The sequence below is a fragment of the Paramormyrops kingsleyae genome, chromosome 6 (genome assembly GCF_048594095.1).
Source record: "Paramormyrops kingsleyae isolate MSU_618 chromosome 6, PKINGS_0.4, whole genome shotgun sequence".
In the NCBI taxonomy this organism is placed as follows: domain Eukaryota; kingdom Metazoa; phylum Chordata; class Actinopteri; order Osteoglossiformes; family Mormyridae; genus Paramormyrops; species Paramormyrops kingsleyae.
The window spans coordinates 31164163-31186055 of record NC_132802.1 but is presented as its reverse complement, the minus strand read 5'-3'; the positions used below and the strand labels follow the sequence as shown (position 1 = coordinate 31186055).

At 46.1% G+C, this 21893-nt stretch overlaps 1 pseudogene; it reads right to left on the bottom strand.

The window, feature by feature from the left end:
* Positions 1 to 915: 915 nt before the first annotated feature.
* LOC111851619 (nucleolar protein 56-like) lies at positions 916 to 7665 on the bottom strand (annotated as a pseudogene).
* Positions 7666 to 21893: the final 14228 nt, after the last annotated feature.

Here is a 21893-nt window from a genome sequence, read left to right as displayed (position 1 = left end):
GATAGTTTGTTGAGATTTTATTACACAATACTTTTCATGACCTATTTGAATCACACATTTGATGAATACATTATATTACAAAAAACTACAACTCATAAAAACTTAACTGAAAGCAAAGAAAAACTAATAAAAAATTAGGAAAAGAAGCAGAAAATAAGCCCACTGTGCAAAGATGGAGAAGTCAAGCCCCAAAACAGGCCCAATAGATATGAGCACATAGAACATAACTTGTCCTTGCCATATTATATGTGTTCCTTGCGTCAGGATCCATTACAGCCTTGTCTGTCATTTCCCTGCTTGGCTGCTTGCCATCAGGTTCTGTGTTCCCCTAGTGTCCCTAAGTTAGCCTGTAATATGTTCCCCTGCTCCCTGGGCTGCTGCATGGCTTAATGGGCTGAGTGGTTGACTGAGACATCCCAGATTTCCTTTTGTTGAGGGTTTGAGGCTGGCTTATGTTTGTAATTTTGACAGTTTATGTTTCTTTCTATTTCTTCGATTATGTATTTGTGTTTATGATTTCATGTTGTTCCCTGATGAAAGAATTGTTCAGTTACCCTTGTTTTCTAGTCTCCCCTGGTGTTTCACCCTTTACCTGTTGATTGCTTTGACACGTGCTTGTGTTCCTTGTGCTTGTTACCACTTGTCTCTTATTGATCCTTGTTATGTCTGTATTTAAGTGCCTTGCAAGGGGATATATGGTGGTGTGTTTTAATGTTGTAAGTGGGGTTTTATTGGGGTGGGACTTTTTCTTATTCTCTGGTTGTGGTGGTAACTCTACAAGCTCTGTTTCTACCACCTCACTCTGTTTCTTCTTCTTCATCTCTCTTCTGTATGCTTCTTTTTCTTCTTCACCACAATATCTACCTCAGTCTCTTCATGTTCCTCCCCAATGGTCTCAGCATTGTTCATTCCACCCTATTCCTCCTCTGCATTAGTTGTAGCAAGGGCCTCCAACTTTTTTTCCAGGCTTCTTTTGTTTCTTTTCTTTCTTCTCCAGCTTCTGCTTGATTTCAGCAGCCTCTTCTCCAGCCTTGAGCACAGCCTCCTTCATCACATCAAGGCTCTTGCGTGGTGTTTCTCCTGTCTCATAGAAGGACAGGCGTTCCTCTACCTGATCCCTCAGCTTGTCCCCAAACACACTGGTGGGTTCCTCTGAAATACAGTCAATGAGTGAGGTGATGTTGCACTTTTTTGCCGGGTAGCGACTGACGCGACCCTTGTTATTTGCTGCAGCACGCCCAAAAAAGGCCGAGTGGAAGATCAACCCATATTGTGATTCCTTCAGTGATTCCTTGAGTCTTCGAAGCTCTGAGCAGGGCCTTCTCAGCCCCCAGAATCAGCACTGTGGAGGCAGGGTACTTTGCCAGATTGGTCAGGCTGCTGGTGTAGGATATAAGACGAGCCCCAACCACTTCTCCAATGAGGGTAGCCAAGTTTGGAACCACCTGCCCCATCTTCGAGCGCAGATACTCCTGGAGCTCCAGCCTGTACTTTGCTAAGGACACAACTCTGCTGGAGAACCTCCTCATGTTAATTAAGTCAATGGGGGATATGTCCATACCCATGGAGTTGCGTACGGCCTCCAAGATGGCCTGAGCCATGGCACTATCCATCACCATGTCCTCTAATGCTGCCAAGGACTCTTCGCTAAGCTCCTTACGGTTGCTGATGAGCTGCACCAAGCGGCAGTATGTGGTGCTGTCACTCACTATCTTGATAAGTTCTGGGAAGTGGCAGTCATACCTTTCACGCACAGGCATCGATGTCTTTATTCAACTGGTCAAGAATGGCAATGGACTGGATGAGCATGTTGTCAGCTCTGTTCATGTTAAATTTGACTTTGGCCCTGGAATAGCTATGCTCCAAGCCAAGCTGGGCTTCGGAAGCAGCCTGATCAGTTGGGCCTTTCACAAGAAAATGGAAATGCACACAGATACCTCAGTTCGGCCAGAAAATCCCCAATAGGTTCACTCTACTGCTCTGGGAGAAAGTACAGACATGGTGTTGAAGAACACAACAGAAACTTAGCATAAAAATGCATTTATTGAGACACCATTAAATAATTCACACTGGCATTCTTGTGTTATATATACATCCACGATAAAAACAAGCAATTAACCAATTTCAAATAAACTACACTGTAACAAACATACAACACTGCTAAATAACACAATATTAGTCAGTATCAAACGCACAGTTGAAACATTAACCGTCTTTTAAAAACCAACCATTAAGGGGAAAGCGCTACACTACAGTGAGGGACCGTGTCTTATCATCTCCACTGACAGAAACTCCCGTCAATTACACTTTTGTGCTATTCATACAGTAGAGATACCCTAATAAAATGCAACCGGGGGCCCGAGGACAAACCTCCCCACCCCTCCTCTGGAGCGAAAATGTCAAATAAAAAGCCCCCCCCCAATAAAAACACACCACCACACATCCCCTTACAGCCCGCCCTTGCTTCAGTCTTTAGTCCATCAATATGATTGTTGCTGTCTGTGTAGCTCTTGTAGTTTCCTGTGTTTGCTATGGTTGTTCCTGTGTTGCTCTCTGTCTTAGATATTGCAGTTTACCTGCTTTGTTTTTCACCCCTCGTGTTAACTTTTTTTTTTGTTTTGTTTTACTTAAATAAACCCTCTTGCTTGTGAGCAACAACATGTATGGTCCTTCTCTGCGTCATGCCCCGACATAACACCTTGTAAATATAATATGCATGCAACAGTAACTGAAATACTGGAGGCATGATTATAAAGATTTAAGTTATCATTTTGCGTTGTTAGTGTGACAGTAACTCCTTATGGCTTAAACTAAATAGGCCGCTTTGTTGTACATTTCACATAAATTATTTAATACTAAACTCATAAATACCAAAATGCAAAGAAAATATTTATGATAGAGAGATGCAAAATTATGTGATATGTATCTGCCTAATGAGAACTGTCACGTAACCTTTAACCACTCGTTCAATATCAAATTCTGGTCAAAAATTTAATTTAAATGAATTGATGTAAAATTATGTAAATTCTTACATCACCTGAGCTAGTCAGAATTGCAGAAACTAGCCAGCAAGGAAATTAATCGAATAATCAAAAGAAGAATGGGGCAGTACAGCAACTGTAAAAACCTAAAAGAAAAAAATAGTCTGGAAACTGCCGGCGGCAACTGAATGAAATTATAAGCAACTTTAGAAAGAAGCCCGAAGTCGCTTATAGTAAGCGACCTACCCACAATGATCGTTAATACGTTATAGTAAGCGAGCTACCGAAAATGATCGTTAAACGTATAAAAGACGCTCTGGTAAGCTTTTGCTGCCCTCTTGTGATATATGATAAAATGTTATCGTTATAATCTTAAAAAAATATATATTATGACGTTTAAATGCTATATGTATTAATATAATCCTTATATTAATCCTTATATTAATAAAAGCGAAAAAACCTTTACCATGAATCTGTCCTAAGTAACAAGGCAGCTACGTGTTATCGTTCTCTTGGGCTGTTCAATATGACCTGCGGCTCCATGAATACAAAATCCCGCAAAACTAAGGTACTACATCTGTGTTTTATAATTTTCTTGATTTTTTTTAGATGTGCTTGGCATGTATTGAATTGTATTTTTACAAGCCGTTTTTATGCATGCGTAACTTAAAAGTAGGTATAGGTATTTTTAGGAATGCTTTTCTTTTGGTATGTCAGTGTGTTAGCTCTGTAACATTGACATTTTAAAGAGTTAATTTTGTTGTTCCTTTAAACACACGTTAATTGGTTTTAATTAAAGCATTATAATGAAATATAGACTAACCGTCAACACTGGCCATCGTTGGCCTAGATACTTGCAGTACTGCAGTCTGCCACAAGGGAAACAAAACAAAACAACAAAAATATTTTCCACAATAATAATATTTATATGTACCAGTTGCCTTTGATGCTCAGCCTCTGATGTAATCGTAGCTGCCACACATGTGCATCCACCTGCTCTTTGTTTCAGGTGAGAAAAAGCAACTTAAAAATTATGATTATGATTTATTCATTTAAACCAAAATTTCAAGGGCCTTAATTTCCTCTTGTAGTCCTTAGACCAGTGGCCTGTACTACGAAGCGGGGTTACTGGCTTAACGGGGTAACTTGTCAGATTTAAGGTAGTCTGGGCAAAATGTAAATGAACGAATATGAGGTCCATTTAAACGGTGCTACCTTAAATCCGACAAGTTACCCCGATAAGCCAGTAACCCCGCTTCGTAGTATAGGCCACTGGGGTGCCCAATATTATCCGCAAAGGGCCGGTGTGTTTGTGGGTTTTTGCTGCAACTCCCTAATTAGATTACTAATTAGAGGACTGATTGGCTGAAGAGTCCTCACACCTGGGTTTGAACAGCTGACCTACAGGTTATCCCAAAAACCCGCATACACACCAGCCCTTTGCGGATAAGATTGGGCACCCCTGCCTTAGACAAACAGTTTGGTTAACTGGCATTTCAAAATTTCCTGTTTTGTGTGTGTGTGTGTGAGTGTGTTATGTTTATATTATATTGTGGCATTGTGGGAACTAAATGTCACTGCAGTGTGATAAAAACTGGTTATTCTGACAAAAATGGGAAACTATTTTATAAAAATCTGTGAATCCAGTCAAAAAACTAGAAATGCCAAAAGTTTTGTATTTTGTTTGGTTACTTACTGTACGGTAAGGTTAGGGCTGGGTAGGGGTTAAGGTTGTAATGCTGTGATTAGAGTTTTCCCCAAAGAAATGAATGAAAGACCCCCCACAAGGGTATAATTACAAACCTGTGCGTGTGTGTGTGTGTCTATGCATGTGTGTGTGCGCGCGTGGGTGTGTGCGTGCGTGTGTGTGTGTGTGTGTGTGCGTGTGTGTGCATGTGCATACTGCTGGGGATGGATGGATGATGGATGGATGGCAGCCATATCCAGACAGACGTGGCTTCACTCGCTCTCCTTCTGTTTCTGCTTTTCCTGCAGGCCTGTGCTTTGCTGATGTCAGACACACCTGTACTTCAGGATCAGCCAGTCATCCCTCAGGTCTGAAACTTAAACATCCTCTAGTAAATTCTGAATGAAATCTGGTTTTAGTTAAATATAGACTATGGATTAAACTTTGCCATTGGTGTAGTGAATATACAACCGTGCTTAATTTACAGAGGAATGCCAACATGCACGCTTCAGCTGCTTTGATGAATATTTCATTTATTCGCCATTCATTTCACTGCTCTTTACGACAACTTCAGTTCAAACTGGATGCAGCTAACCCTACCCTCTCAAAAGGTTACTCAAGTCCACATGGAAGAGAAACCCCTCCAGCTGAGGGCAGTGGTTCTATGTTACAGTTTCACTTTCTTGTTTTATGAAAAACGAAAGGAAGAGTTGCGTTATCATTTATTTTTCAGTCCAGCTGCACATGCCATGCATTAGCGTGAATAAGCGACCTGTGAGTATGGATTACAAATACGCATATGTCAGCATAACAACATGAATCATATTTAATTTGGCAATAGGTTATCAGACCATAAAGGTCATCATATATATTTTAGCTGCTATTAACGATTTGTGATGCCAGTGTAAGGTGAGACTTTTGCCCAGTAATATTTATCTATTGAAGGACAGAGGATCGCTCTTGGAGGGTGTCTGGGTTGGTGTTACTGTACGTGGGGATCGTTACTAATGCTTGAGTTGTGCCCACAAAGGACGTGTCAGTGTTTCCGTCACGGAGGTGCGTGGTGTGGCCTCGTCCTTGAGGAGTGTTATCGCGAGTGACGAGGCCGCAGGGTTATGGATGCTGCTCTGATACAGGGGCTGCCTTTGTGCTGGGGGTCGCCCTGGGGGGGTCGCCCTGGGGTGCTGCAGGCATCGTTGGGTGTGTGGTACCCGCTTCAACTGACCCCTCAAGGCTGGTCATTAGTGCTGCCCCCACTCTCATCCCCTAGCAGGCAGAAAGGAGGCTGGAGTGTGAGAAGCAGACCCCCTCCCTCCCCCAAACCGGACCTCCAACTCTACCGTAATCTGCATCTCATGAGTATGGACTGGAAATGACTAAAGCAGGCTGCTATAAATCACACAAAGTATGCAAGACCCCGTATCTGACTTCAGGACTGAGGTGTGCTTGTGTGTGAGTGTGACTTCTTTTACATTTCTGGTCTTACAAGAACGTGCAGAAACAGCCATTATGAGAAAACAAATTGGCCCTATTTTTGTCTGCATGTGTGTTTTTCCCAAAGTCAGTGCTGCATTGTTGTGGAGGAGCTCAGTGTGCAGCAATAAGCAACTCTATGAGAACCAGAAGCATCCCCAGAGCGATTTACAAATTCGGAAAGTGAGATAAAGTGGTTCCTCTTCACAAGAAAGGAGAAGTGACCCGTTCTGTTACTGGAAAAGCCCCAGTTACTTCCAGTTAGTGGCAGTTCCACTTATGACACAATGAAATGCCAGCACCATTTTTACCGCCTGGCCCAGAAGTTGAAATCTAGAGTGATTCTTAAAATGATACAAAGAGAGTAAAGTTCCCCATTGACAATGAAGCCTGGAGTTAAATTTTAGAGGGCAGTCAGCAGGAGTCTCACTGGTGGACCGTCACTCTGTCTGGACTGTGAGTCTCTGCAGAGGTAGGTTGGCACGGCCACTGAGGAATTGCAGTTGGAATTCCAGTGCAAAACTGGAATTTTGTGAAAATCTCAGTTGCAGTCTGCCCAATGGCTTCCAAATGCATCCTGAAAACACACCATATACCAAAGCCTAATGGTCAGCCAGGATTTTTCCAGTAGAAGCCTACAGGGGGCGACAAGAGATAATGCAACGCATTGAACAAATCCAGTCTGGGCTAAACCTCTCACACAGTACCATTAATGACTCAGCCCTCTGACCTTTTGTTCACTTTTTGGATGTTGTTTACTCGCTTCTCGTAACAGGCCATTCTTAATTTTTATTATACTGTATTCAACACAAATAACACACTCTGCTTTACGTTAATTGATTTTTATTAATGGTAGTCATAATGTCCTGCCTTGTACCCCTCCAGAATAGGCTCGGGACCCCCCCCCGAAACCCTGAATTAAGCATTAAGATATGCTAGCTTAGGTATTTATTAAGCATTAAGATATGCTAGCTTAAGTTATATTTAATGATGCTGTCTCATTTCTGCTTACCTGCACGGCTTTTTGCGTAAAATGAGACATATTTTATGCTGGGCTATTACTCCCTCACTGACCATCTCGCTGTCTCCGTGCCCCCGGCAGAAGTGCTCTAGTTAACGGTCAACTGTGCCGCTCACAGCGGCTCCTTCCTGTGTACTGTGTCCCCTAATTAGCAGCGCCCGGGCTGAGCTGTCCCTGGAGCGACCACGCTCCGCTGGCGTGATCCTCCTGGGACATGCAGCCCCACGCCACGGCCATGCTCCGCCTCCCAGCCAGCGACACACGTGCAGGAGTCTGATTGTTTACGTTTCCATCCACTGGGCCGGGGGCCCCTGTGGCCGCAACATGGTACGGCGTGTTTTCCCCTGCGGTGTGGCTGAGGACGGCCCCAGGCTGCCGAGCGACTCGCCAGGGGCCCGCTGATTGGAGCTCACTGATTGGAGCTCGCTGATTGGAGCTCGCCTCGTGCCCTCATGCTGGGGCCTGCTCAGGCCCACTGGGATGTTGATCATGCCGCCGATCATTGTGTGGTGCTTACAGTGTGAGGAAACCCAGTTGCACGCAATGCTCCCCTTCCCAAAACACCATCCCCATCACAGCGCCCCCCTCTGGCAGGGGAATGTACATATGTTTGAAGTTAGCTTAAAATCCCAGTTGTGCAGCTGAACTCGCAACTCGGTTTAACCCCACCGAAACAGCAAACCTCGTTTCAATGACATGGCTGTAATCAGGAGCTAATCAATCCGATTGGCCAGTTTAAGCTCCTTGCGATGAAGCCTCACTCCTCCAGAATGTGAATCAGAAAAGCTTGTTCATTTGTCTCGACTCATCCATCCCACTGTTTCATAATGAGGCCGATCGCATTTGCAGCCGCATTTCCTGCGAGGCGGAGGGTACCTTTCCACAGGTGTCACCGTCGTCGTGATTCACAGCACGGACGCACGCACAGACGCACGGCTTTCGGGGATTCGTTCGGTGTGACGTCGGCCCAGCGAGCCACCGCTGCGTTTAGAAGGCCGGACGTGGATTTTCTCTCTTTTTTTTTCCCTGAGATATCACGCTGTAGTAAATGGTTTCCAAGGTAACAGTGGGATTTTGGCTGGCAGCCAAGCCTTGCAGTGCCGAGCGCCACCACACAGACAGCAACCTAAATATACACACGCATCACGAAAATACACTGGCACCCGTACACAGCACATCGGCACTCGGAAAGGGGCTGTTCGAAACCCGCCTTCCACCAGCCCAGCGTCATTCCAGAGTCATGTGGCCATATTTATGTATATTTTATGAAAACACTGTAGATACAATAGTATGTAAAAACTGAGCCTTTTTGGGGGGGTCATTCTGGGCAAGTGTTCGGTCTGCCCACCACACCAGCGTACGACAGAGCGGGGGTGTGCTTCCAGGGATGAGGAGAGCGGGGGGAGCACCAGGAAGAGGGTGAAAAATGGACCAAATCGTCAGAACGTGGGCAAATGGCAGAGCATCACCATGAACCTGCAGCCCCTGCAACCCCCCCCCCCCCCACGCCCTTGAGGAACACACCGGATGTCTGTACTCCTTCCATGACGGCTGCCCGCCAAATCAGTCTCTGATATCGTAAACGTCACGCGCTTCCAATGCTGCAGCGAGGGGAAGGATGACCAGATGAGGAGGCTGTTATTTTATCACTTCAAACTCTGTGCCATGAGCATGTTTCTGCTGCTTGTTTTTCAGCATATATCAAGCTGCAGATAGATGAATCCTTGCAGTAATGATGTATTAGACATTCTCTCAGACCTTGGGCAAGAAAAGGAAAATATCTGCTAAGAAATTCCAGCTAAGAAGGTTAGTGGCGCGGGCCAGAGTTCCCAGGAATAAGCGTGACATGGAAGATCAGACGTGATCATGTGACACTGTTTCAGTATTTCCAGCCAGCACAAAGGCCTGGGGAGTTTTTATTCATTCCCTCTAATTTCTCAAAACTGGGCAGCCATTTTCCGCCTCTGCCAGCATTTCCAACCCTCACAGAACAGACACTTTCTCTGTAGCAGCGTGGTGCAGTCAGTTCAGAGTCCCGAGGGCGGTGTGCACTCTCCGGGGGGGTGGGGGGGCCTTAGCCCTGCATGGCTGCCCCTCCTGCACGTGGCTTCCCCCAGCCAGCTTGCAGTGCACGCAGTTCCACCGCCGGGAGCCGGGAGATTACAGCTCAATGTAAATGAAAACGTGCAGAGATGTGGAGCCCATTTGCTCTTTCTCCTCCTCATAAAATAAGAATTTCCGCAAAGATTTGGCGTGTATTATTAATGCTTCAGAAAGTAAGCATGTTTGAAAATATTAAGGCAACCTTTTAAAAAATTATCTATAGAGCTGTGGAACCCATGAACTATACAGTCTTTGCTGCTGTTCTGATTTCTCAAGAGAATATTTTTATATAAAGAGTAAAATAATAGGAGTTATATAGGGTAATCCTAATCTGGCGAATTAAATGACCGAATGTCCCAGCTCCCCTCTCTGCTCGTCCCCTCCTTAGAAACTCGCCATCAATGGTAATTGTTTCTGACTGGTTTTCTTCTCGATAAGCCTGAGTGTGGGACTTGGTGGGGTCCTGTGGCTGCTGAGGCCATGGGAAGAGGCCTCCAAACCATCCCTCTTCTGGGCCCCTCTGCCTTTCATCTGCTGTGAGCGGCTGGAATCCCAGCCATTGGAATGTGGCTGGCCACAGAGATCCGCCCACCCACCAGGCAATCCAGCAGGGCATTGTGGGTGGGATTCAATAGGGTCAGAGGCAAGGAAATGAACTAGGAAGTTTTCACAAGAGTTTAGCTTCTATTTATGACCATTTCTTTAAACCACTTGAAGGGCCCCTCCCCTGCCACTGTGGACCTTTTTCAGTAGGACAACGTCTGAGACAGTCTCTTAAAAGAACATAAAGATGGGGTTTACTGCTTAAGATCAGATGGGTCCTCTGTCAATGGTGTTGTGAAATCTGGAATATTAGTTTGAGTAATATCCACCCATCCATCGCTCATCGTAGGAACCTCTTTCCCATGAACACCCAGGACGTAAATTCTGAAATAAAATTGGGGGTGTAATTTAATACAAAAATCATAAATACATAAAATCCATTGCTGCATTGCACTATATCTCAAACTGGGTGATATTAGCTGAATAGCATTTTTATTGTGGACACCATTAAACATCTTCCACTGCTGTAGCGATAATGTGCACCAAAATCCTTATGCAAATATGAGTCACTTTCTGGCCAACCTCTGGCCACAAAGGATAAAGGCACAGCCTGGGTTACCCGTGCAATGAGCCTGGGATACCTGCGCAGTGAGCCTGGGATACCCGCGCAGTGAGCCTGGGTTACCCGTGCAGTGAGCCTGGGTTACCCGTGCAGTGCCTGTGTGAGCTGACACTGCACGATGCTGCATGAGGGAGACTTACCGGGAAGCTGACTATGATGGTGGGAATCTGGAAATGTTTGCTGTAGAGGCCACTGCCAGAGGTCTCAGTGCTCAAACACACAGAGACATCAAGGAAAAGTGTATCTGTATGTGTGTAATGTGGGGGGGAGATATGTGTATGACCAAATCTTACCACAAAGTGATAAAAAAAAAAACTGCAATTTTAACACTGTGGGGATCATTTCTTATACAACAAATCTGTAACTTAAGTAAAAAACTTTATTTAGTTTGGTTACTTATGGTTAAGGGTAGGGCTGGGTAGGGGTTAAGGTTGCCATGTTGGGATTCCCCATGGGAATGCATGGAGAGTCCCCACAAAGATATAATTACAAACCTGTGTGTGTGTGTGCGTTTCATTCATTAACATATTCTTTGGAATTTTGCCACTAAATATTGATTACATTTACATTCATTTGGACATTTCTTAAATGTAATATATTAATTAGTATTAATAAAATAAAATATAATGACGTGCCACATAAATCATATTTATTCATTAAATTAAACAATACAGTCTATGTTTCATAATCTATACCATATTTTTGATGTTTTTATCGCTGACAGCCATATTTCAGGCTGCCCTATGACCTTGTACTGGAAAAATGGTTACTGTATGGATGGATGGAATTTTGGTTCGTCAGCATTAGCACCTTCATTGATGTTAAGTTATGGCAACATATTTTTCTGCTCCCTGAGACATGCCTCACTGCTGGGGGGGCATCGCTCTTCCATCGTCTTCTGTTTCCCTGGACAGAACCCCTTCTCCCCTGGAAAACAAAGCTATCCCGTCTCATTAGACCCGCTGACGCCTAAATACTCTTCTCCCGTTCTGTCGGGGAGAAACAAAACAATCAAAATCAAATAAACACCATAACGGAGAGATTGCTCCATTTAGGTTTTCCAAGAAATAGAAAGGTGGGGTTTAAATAGCTCTCTGAGATGCGGTTTGTTTAATAGCATCCGGCCTGGAAGTCACAGCATCCCTTATTGAATCAGCTCCATTAGTGGTCTACAGCGCTTTCTGCTGCTGGGTCAAATAAGCTAGTAACACATCTCTAGGAATCTCCAGAATAAAATACGAAGTGAAATAGAATAGAATAGAATAGAATAGTCTTTATTGTCATTGTACATGTACACAGAAACACTGTGTGCTTCCCATCAAAGCCATGTTTAAATACTTAATGCTAAAATGCTTCCTCCTGGTATCTCCTCCCCCCCCCCAATTACAATGCAATCAATCAAAATTTTAAGCAGACCTTGTTCCCTCACTGTACAGCCTGACCTTGGAGGATTCCTGTCCTGACTGCATTCGAGGGATTCCTGCCAATAGGTCAAGGAGCTGTTTGACACTCTGTAGCTCTGGCAGCCGCGGCCGGCCAATCAGGAAGAGCCCTGACCTTTTCTGCATGCAGGAGGACAGAGGTACTGCTCCCGCCAGCCTGCGGCGGTGGGGGAGGGGCCCGAGGGGGGAGGAGGGTAGACAATTGTCACAGCCTCGTCTGGTGGGATTCCCGCCACTGCGTTCCCAAATCCTGTTTCATGGCCAGTGGCTCTCAATGCTGGGCCCTTCTGGGGGAGGCGCTGGGCTGGGACAGTTCACCATTGGACAGCCCACTTTTTCCCCCTTTGGTGTGAGGAGCTTGCTGATGGTCTGGCAGGTTGGCCGGGGGGGGTGGTGAGGGGGGGGGGTCTCCCATGCTGAGGATGTGAGAGACGCTGCAATCTGGGCATAGAAAAATGTTCTGGATTCAGAATGGGAGCCAGATCTGAGATTGCCTGATGATTCTTTTTTCTTCTTCTAAACATTTGGGTGTTATTCAATAATAGCTTAACCTGAACAGAAGTACATAACTTGCCTGATTCCCTGGGTTGGGGTGTGCAGTAATTTTAATACAAATTAAAATCATTCCTGGGGTATTGAGTGCTGCCTCACCATTGCACACACACACACTTTATTATGCTCCCTACATTCCGGAACCTCAAAATGTCACATTCACCTCAGGCAATACGGCTCTATTTTGGCCAAGGATCATAGATAAAATTTCCCCTTCCTTTCCATCTGAAGACTTTTTGTGGTACAATATTGTTAGCACATTAGGAAAGGTTTACTGTGGTCTGTCTTCTGGAACAATGGGTGCTACCATGCCCTGATAGAGTACGCTGTGTTCTTCACAAACCCCAGACGACTTCCTTCCATGCTTTGACCAGTTACCGGCATGTTCTGTGGATTCTGAAGGATCCTCAGCATTAGCTGATGTTAAAGGCAGGTGGGAGGTATCTCAGCGATCAGCTATGGGAGCAACGGCGGGGGCTGAGGACTGCCCCTCTGGAATCTGGGTGACTGGAATGTCAGATGTTTAAGAAAGGGGGGGCTCTGCAGCATTGTCTGGGGGTCTGAGATCCCGTCTCCACGGTACTCCTTTTTTTGTGAATTTCAGGAATTTCATTAATCACTGCTGCTCTGATAACATGTGTAGGAAAGCCACTCTGTGTTTATGATCCCTTTAGCCTGAACATCTCAAGTCCATAGTCAGACCACCTCTCCACCCACACACACTCTCCCCCTGCTGTCAGATGCATGGAGGAGACGGTGGTCACTAAGGGTCAGCGATCACTGAATGGTTCACCTTTTATCCCAACAATGCCATTGTGAAGCGGTTTAACCCCTACTGATCTTGCCGCTTCGGTGTTCCTGGAGACATTAATGGTTGTGGGAGTTACGATTGTCAGAAGCTGGGAGCCCAAACAAAGAAAGAGACCCCATGTGGTCGCTGAGGAAAAAGGTCAACCGATGACATGGAGATTAAATGGCGGTAAGGGCAACAGAGGGATGGTCTTACTGGGACATGGTTTCAATGTACTTAGGAGTCATGTCAAAAGCATCATCTGAGCATTTAAAGTCTCATCCAGCAAATTAGCTTCAGTTAATATTACAGACTTTATCATGATGTTTTTTGCAAAGCCAAATGTCTTCTGAGACAGTCGGCTCTTTGTGCAGAGGCAGAGCAGGGCTGAGGGGAGCAGCCCCCAGCTTCCTCCCAGGTATGCTCCTTGCGCAGAGACACAGGCATATGCAGGAATAATTACTGCCACCATGTGCATTTTTAGGCTGCATACTAACCATCTCTCCCTTACTGGCAGTTTAGTCAGCTGAGCTCCAGTTCTCAATTCTTCTTGTGGTCTTGCACTAATCCTCTCCTATAATGAGGGTGGGGGAGGGGTAAGTATAATGAAAATAGAGCAGTGTGTGTTCAATGGAGGATGGTAGTGCGGAATGGAGAGGGGAGGGGGGGGGTCTCTTAAATAAGATTCATTGAAGCATCTCTTCTTTCATCTGTCCCTTGATGTCAGACGTCTATGTCAGTGTAGTGGAGAGTTAAACCTATTTTTTCCCTGCTGTCCAATATCAGCTCTATAGGCCGTGCAACTTAAAGATACTTGCCTTGTGTGTCCTACTTCTAGAATCAGGTACATGGAGGCCACACGGCCACCAGCATGTCCTGTAACAGAATCACGCTGATCGTTTCCTAGGTGTCTTCTTACGCGTCCTGTTATACATCACACTGGAAACATTTACGCACCCTGCTCCCGATTAAAGATTCACACGCCACAAGCGCAACTTTCCGCATCTCCAGATCTTCCTACAGAATACATGCATCAACTAATTTTTCTTTTGAAGTAAGCAGTTGGCAAGTCAAGGGCCCACGTTCAAGTAGACAAACCTATAGAGGCCCGTGAGTTGAACTCTTCGTACTAATTACTCACTCGCATGCCTCGCCGGCCCCTTGCTGATTATTGCATGCAATTATTGCAATGCGTGCATGAGCAGAATAGACAGCGAGGCCACTTTCTGTGAATGCATGAGTTACCCCAGGGCATCCTGGGATGGAGGGCTGGTGATTATGCAACTGCAGTGGTGAATTAAAAAAAATACACTGAGCAAGACACTTAGTTTGAATTGATCAGATTCACCAATAATGGTATAATACTGATCTAACGATGTGATCTATAACAATGCATCCGTTAATTGACAAAAAAAATGGATGTGAAGGGAGGGTGTAGCTTCCAGCCAGTTTGTTACCAGCAAAAATATCAAGCGTTCCTTAAACCCTCATCTTCAAACTGACACATAGCAACAGCTCATTCTAATTATCAATTCCACTTTTTATCAGATACAATCAGGATAAGCTATAAGATATGCCTAGTCACTCCAATTTAGCATGGGTAACACTTCATTTAAAGCATTGTCCTTTATACTGGATTCATTATGCATTGTAATGGTCGATATAAGACTTAATAAAGCATTACAGCATCTCCTATTGACAGTTATAAGGCATTATAATGTTGATTATAATACTGTAGCGCCAGTGAGATGGCTCCAAGTGTCACGCCCAGCTCCGTACGATCCTCGTGTGTGCCACGCCCCCTCGTTACCTCGTGTCAATTCCTGATTGTGATCACCTGTGTCCTGTTATTTCTGGCTAGTTTTTAGTACAGTATTTAGTCCGTGTCCCAGTATTGGGTTGGACATAGCCCTGTGTATGTCCTGTACATAGCCCTGTGTATGTCCTGTACATGGCCCCTGTATGTATTTGTTAGTGTAAATAGTTGTTGTGCCGTGCACCCAATTGTCACATGTGCCCTCACCTGTGTCTGTACTCAGTCCTTGCCTGATCTTCGCTTGTCTCTAGCCATTGTGTAATGACCTACTGTGTGTGAGCCCTCCAGTCCATTATGGGACCTTCCCATGTTTCCATGCCATGTGGTGTCGGAGTGTTCTTCTTGCTTGTGTATGGTCCTTTTAAAGACAAGTAAAGAGGAGCTTTATGTCAAACCATCTTGCCTTGTCTCCTCGCCATCGCTGCAATACTTCGATTTGTCCGGCACTACAATACTTCATAAGCTCCAACATAGCTTTCATCTATAATATACTACAGATACCTTCATAATGCATTATAATTGTTACTATAAGCATTAAGGATGCTTTGTACTGCATTATGCAGGTATCTACAGTGCATTATAGATGAGAGCTTCATAAAGCATTTATAATGCACAATAAACATGATAAACATTTATAGAGAATATCAGTGAATAATGAAAACAAAATATGTGTAGCTTTTTCATCATTACCCTGTATAGGCCGATAGTACTAGCCGTTTTTTAGTACTATCTAGTTATATAAATATGTTAGACTGTTATAAATAGAGCTGTGATGGACTGGCATCCTGTACAGGGTGTCCCCTACCTCACACTCTGTCTTTACTGGGATGGGCTCCAGGCTGGTCGTCACCCTCCACCGCATATGCAGTTATGTAAGACAGATGGATGGATATTATATAACAGTGAGGAGCTATGTACTGTATGAAGACTCTAAAAGCAATATGCATGAAAGGTGCCAGTCAAATTCAGTGTGTGACTCTGAAAGTGTGACATGGGGTGGGGTTTTGCAAATCCGTGGTTTACACATTCACCTGACACCAGCCTGTCACCAGTACGCCCCACTGGTCACCTGCTCCGGTCACATTCACAACGGCCTTTTGTGCTCACATGCCCTTCTGCACCTGATCGCTCACATCTGGTCGTATCTCTAGCCGAAAAACGTGACTGCTGTGAGAACAGATGAGAACAACAATCTCTACAGTTTCCAGTGATGTCCTAAAAGGTGACTTATTGTGTTGCCTGCCATCGTACAATAACACTGCACTGTTACACAGACACACAGCTGCACATCACTACAATAACACTCCGCTGTTACACAGGCACACAGCTGCACATCACTACAATAACACTCTGCTGTTACACAGACACACAGCTGCACATCACTACAACAACACTCCGCTGTTACACAGACGCACAGCTGCACATTACTACAATAACACTCCGCTGTTACACAGACACACAGCTGCACATCACTACAATAACACTCCGCTGTTACACAGACACACAGCTGCACATCACTACAATTACACTCCGCTGTTACACAGACGCATAGCTGCACATCACTACAATAACACTCCGTTGTTACACAGACACACAGCTGCACATCACTCAAAGGCTCACAGCCGCCAAAGCAGGACAAAGCTACCGACCGAACTTGCTACGGGCGGCTCTGGCGCTAAATATTATAAAATGAAAAGCGGCAAGTGTCATTAAACTGTTACATAGACTATTGATTCGGGCAGCTGACTGTAGAAAAACAGGGATGGGGGCTTCAGTGCCAATCACGGCCCCGCCCAGCTTAATTCGACTGGTATTTCGCTAATGGCGAATAAGCATGGGGATAAGCCAAGACACTGAATTTCATTCCCGATTATTGTGCGCGGGCTCTATTTCAGTGGTAGTAGCTACATTACAAGGATGGGGAGCTCGGAATATGGTTTATAGACATTATTTTTTAAGTGTCTCCAAATGAGCGCTACTGCGCACGAGTGTGCATGTGCGGCTTGCATTATTCATGTCAGCGTTATTATTATTACCACCGTTATCAGTGGCGGTAATGCTGGCCACAGTGGGTGCCCCCTGGCTGCAGGGGCTGTGAAATGCGTGGAAGCACTCCTCCTGATGAGAGGTTAATGAGAACTGCGGTGTCACATGATACCAGGCGACGGCCCTCACTGTGGAAGAGTAATAAGTGCAGGTGCGGGGAGTCGCGTCTCCTTGGAAACGGGCCCAGACGTTCTTCGGTAGGCCCCGGCCACTGTCACGCCGCTGTTTACATTGCAGCACCTTTGATAACCAAATAAGGCAAGTCGTCTCTGTCCCGGCTCCGTATTTATAATCGCCTGCCAGCTCCGGGTTTTTGTTTGAGTGTAAATGGAATTCCAGGAAAAACCAACAGGAGGGAATTCTGATGAAGTTCTGGTTTACTTGCCGGCTGGCTGGTCACGTTGTAGCTCAGATAATTCAGCAGCGACACTGTCCACACGCTGCAGATATGAAAGCCCATCTGCAGGGCGGTGCTATGAGCACAAGAGAGGTGCGGGACGGACAGAATGCAGCAGCACGTGTCCGTCGTCGCCAGCAATCATGTGTGGAATCGCTCTGCGATAGCGAGGGAGCCACGGGGGCTATAAAAGTTAAGCCATATGACTGTTGCCGCAGTCGGCTGAGTTCCACGTTAGCGGGGGGGTGGGCACATGATCACAGGAGGTGTGCCACGGGGTTGGCGTTATCGCATCGCGGCCGTCAGGAATGTGCCTGTGGCTGCCAGCGACTCAGCTGCTGAGTTCCAGCTGAGCGTCACGTAAAAGTCGCTTGATTGTCTGAACGCTGCCCCACCAGCGGTCTCCGGATCACAATGGGAATCACAGGGTCCCGGGAGGCGTGACAGAGCCTCACACGTGACCCCTCACCATGCTCACACTCCCCTTGGGCCGCTCGCACTCATTCTGATCATTCCAGCCGCCATGACCCAAAGGGGCCGCTCTCGCCATTCGGTGCTGAAGTCCTTCCTGCGGAAGGTTAGGTCAGCGCCGACGTCAAGCCAGGTTTGTGCCCTTCTCTGTTCGGCCATATAAGGCTCTCCGTTATTCTCAGTTGAGGTCATGTTTCCATTAAGGGGTGAAAAAAAACACTGCAGTATGCAGCATGCTCAGCCGCTCCGTTAAATGTCAGCATTCTGCATTCTCCTGTGCACTGCTTCCCTTTCCTGGCAAACAGTCATGATATGTGGACAAACATGGCTTTGCTTTTGAGAAAAAAACTGCAACACTACTAAATATATGAATATTTACATATACTAAATCTCCTGGTCTCCCCTCTTCACCTGCAGGGAAATTAATGTGAAAGAGTTTTGTACAGATTAAATATTGTGGGGTACAATCCCCCCCAACCCCCATCTGCCATGTTTTCTATGACCCTTACTGTATTCATTACCTGTGTAACGTCATTAAAAACACAGCATCATTTTGTGTTGTTCTTGCTTTGATCCCGATTATACCGGTAAAGCAGCAGCAGTGTGCTGGGCTGAGCAGTGCTCCTCCTAATGAGAATCAGCTGTGACACAATGCCACACCGCATGTTCTTGCATTATTCCTTTGTTTTTTTACACAATTGGGCATTAGTCACTCTCTTTGGGCTATGGCAGAAGGCTCCATAAAAACAAAGGGGGAGATGTTTACTACGCCGGGACTGTGGGTGGCTCACAGCAGCAGTAGCAAGCTCTCTCCTACCAGGGGGTGCCGTGCTGGGCTGTTTGCAGGGATGATTGCAGGGGTGTGACCATGCAGGGGACCTCACCAGGTCAGATTCATTCACTCCACTTATATACTCATCGCATATCTAGTCTCAGTTAGGCCAGAGAATCGTAACTCCTTGAGAAAGAATGTTCAATCTCATTTTCAGTCCTGTTTTTGCTGTGTCTGAAGTCACCCCCCCCTTTTTTCATTAAAGGACAATTACCTAACCTGCTATGATGCTGGGCCACCCAAGATGATCTTACTGCTTCGGCTTGGCGATGTTCAGCCCCTGAGTACACATCCCTGGAGACATGTGTGAGTGTGTTTCTGTCCAGCTGACACGTTTGTGCAGGTGTACGTCCGTGAGAGTGTAGGCCGGTGTTTGGCCATTCCGACGGCGGCTCGGCGATGTCCCACAGGCCTCTGCGGCTGAAGTCCACGAAGAGGGGGATGGTGACCAATGCAGGCGCGTTCACCTGGGGACAGAAGGAGTGCCTTTACCGGGACTCCCATCCAAGGGTCCATGCAGCCCACCAGAACCTAGCGCCCTGTAAACGCACTACCCACACACGCACACCGGGGGCAGCAGTCAGTACCCTGAAACACCGAATCTGTGAAGCTCACACTCGAGTGTTGACTGACTCAGCTCGATGCCGGGCAGCTGCAAGCCAAATGACGAGCTGGAATACGGAGGAGGGGCAGCGATTTCTGCTGAGGGGGCCTGGGGCGGGGGCTGCCCCCCCCCTGAAGCCATGCCCATATCTGAATGAGCAAGAAAACTGATCATGTATATGACGCTGGAGATACTGCTCCCCTGGGGGGGGCTGCTGGGTTCGTAATTGGCTCAGGTCCACAGATGAACAGCTGTCACTAATGCACATGTTACTGGAAATGGGTCCTGCTTTTCAGCCTCTCGGCTGACAGCAGCAATCGCTTTGTCACGTGGATTCAGTTTAGGAGGATGGACCAGAAACCCATGGAAACGGCAGGGAATGTATGATCCTTTGCTCAGATTTTAGTGCGTGTAATTCAATAAAAGGAAAAAGGAAAAAAATGATGTATATACACACACTCTACAGTATGTCTCTTCCATCAAGTATTCCTGTGCCTGCTAACCACACCATCACTCTCGGTCTCACTGCTCCCCCCAACCGCTTAACCCCAGCCACTGATGTGCAAATATCTCATTGCGAATCCACACGTTGACCACTGTCAGAATCATTAACCAGGAACCCAGGAAACCTCTTTGCTGACATGCGGCAAAGAGCCCTTATTCTGTTCTCTGCTGGCCCATATTCTCTTTGGACCGTGATTACGAGAACCGGAAAATCTGAATCAGACTTGAAACAGTTCCCATCACTTTAATACATTCGGGTGGTTCTGGAAAAGAGAGTAAGCTGGTCTAGCCAGTCCAGGGCTTACAGAAGGGCATGGTGTGGGGGAGGGGCTGGAGAGGGGCATGTGACACAGAAGCTGCCGAATGAGTGCAGCTGTCCACAGGAAGGTTCACGTTACGAAGCAGCAGCGTCACGCCGTGTAACTCAGTAAGATAAATTTTCCGGCCATTTTGCAGATTTGGAGATACGCCGCATCACTTACAGGACTTGCAGTGATGCAATTTTACCAAAGCTTGTCCAGTAGCAAGATTTTCTTCTATCACAAAAAAGCACATTGGACCAGCAAAACTATTAGGAGTCTGGATTCATTTTTAAGTCACCAGCTGGCAGGTGAGTGTGTGGTCTAGTACACAAATACAGTAGGGGAATCCCTCACTGCTGCTGCTACTTTGGTGTAAGTCCCCCTCCCAGCATCTGCAGCAGGCCACGCCCACCGGCTGTCACATGACCGTCATCCCTTTTTCTGATTGGTCTCTTTTAGCCGAGAGCTGGGTGTCTGCAGTGGAAAGGGCGTGTGCCTGCGAGGCTTGTGTAGCGCGGCAGGTTCTATTTTTTTCCTGTGAAGGGTGGGAGCAGCAATGTCTGCCACGCAGAGAGACGGGGTAAGAGCACGCTGCCAAAGCTCACTCTCAAATCAGTCACTGCTCATGGCTTCTCCACCACCTCCCCTGCCTCCATTTAAACAGCCCTTTTACTCGTCACCGATAGAGATGTCAGCCGTCTTTATGTTGTGAGTGATGCTCACTGCCACATGGCACAGAGGTTAGGGCATGACACAGACAAACCCCTGTCATTACACTGCCACCTCAAGTGTCAGTACCGCAAGATAGATGCTTCTTATTAAGCAATTAGACAGGAAGCGTTTCAAATAGTGACAAATGATATGCCAGCGTGTGAAACTGGTGTGAATCCATCCTGTGTCACTCTGGAAGTGGGACTGAGTTTAGAATGATCAATGTAATTGTCAGTGATTGGAAAATGGATGAATAGTAACTATGAATGTACACAAGTGTATATGGGAATATCGTTAAGATTACATAGCTACTCATCCGGCACATTCCCCGCGTTTCCGCTTGTTTGGACGTGAGCATGCATGGTCAGACGGGAGTAAAAATGGTCTCCAGCTCTGGCACATATTATTTGCACAATGTCCGTTTCATGAACATAATCATTAGGCTTCCCGTGTTATGTTACTATGTTCGCTAAAGACTGAAAACAAACAAAATCTGCCAGCCAGGGCAGGCATACAATCCAACCTCACAGTTTAAGCCATCTGAACAATACAAAGTGTGAATTTTATCACAGACTTTATATAAAAACAAACCGAAGGTCACCGGATTGTAGAAACTCTATGGAATCAGATCATATCCATCCATCCATCCATCAATCAAATTATCTATTAGGGATAAAAACAAAACTGCATCACATTTACAGCCATATAGTTCCCTGCCCTCCTGTTGTAAAATTGTACACGTTTCACAAAGATGTAAAGGGATCAGTCTACTATTGCTATTTATTTACTTACAACATGGCGTGGATGCCTTACAGCAAGCCCAGCGTCTGTGTGCAGCATCCGCTTCCCAACACGCCCTGCACCCCCCCCCTGCCACGCCACACCCCAGCCCCACGCATGTGCACTCCTGCAGAGCCCCCCGCCACGCCAGCAGCTGTGGCCTTCCTGCTAAGGCTGCAAGGACAGATGTGGACAGCTGTGCTGGTATGTTCAGCA